Source organism: Alligator sinensis, unplaced genomic scaffold (assembly GCF_000455745.1).
Source record: "Alligator sinensis unplaced genomic scaffold, ASM45574v1 scaffold512_1, whole genome shotgun sequence".
Classification (NCBI taxonomy): domain Eukaryota; kingdom Metazoa; phylum Chordata; order Crocodylia; family Alligatoridae; genus Alligator; species Alligator sinensis.
Window position 1 is genome coordinate 55,457 of NW_005842063.1, and position 690 is coordinate 56,146.

Here is a 690-nt window from a genome sequence, read left to right on the forward strand (position 1 = left end):
CCCCCCCAGGTGTCCTAAACTCTCTTACAACCCTGGAAGAGTTCCAGAAAGGCAGAGATCGCTATCTGACCAAGTACACCCCTGAGATCACTATCTGAAGTTTTTGAGATCAGTATCTTAAGCTCTGAAAGTTAGTTTTGAAAAATGCTACTTAACATCGTAACCAAGTGACCTACCCTACCTAGCCAGCATTGAAATTGCTTGAGCGGGCCTATTTAATTGTGTTTGTATATAGATGTGTGTAATATATTTGGGGGCAGGAGAGAGAGATTTTTTTTTACTTGATCAGTGTAAGGCAGTTTCAGATTCTTCTCTGACCTCTTGAGCAACAGCACACGAAGGCTAAAAATACAGAGCACCTTTTGCAGACTGCTAGAGAGCACAACTAGAAAGTAAGCGTGCACAAAGAACCTGTGACTAGACAAAGCAGCAGGCTTACACTGAACCACCTAGTCTGAGATCTGCTGCAGATGCTAGTGCAGGGGTAGGCAAAATGCAGCCCGCAGGCCGGATGTGCCCCTCCAGGCCAATCTACCCGGCTGGGGGGCCCCTAAAAATTTTTAGAAAATATGCATCTGCTCCTGGCTGCCTGTCATGCAGCCCTTGATGGCTTGCCAAAACTCAGCAAGCGGCACTCTGCCCAAAATAATTGCCTGCCCGTGTGCTAGTGAGTAGAGCTGCTACCCAGCA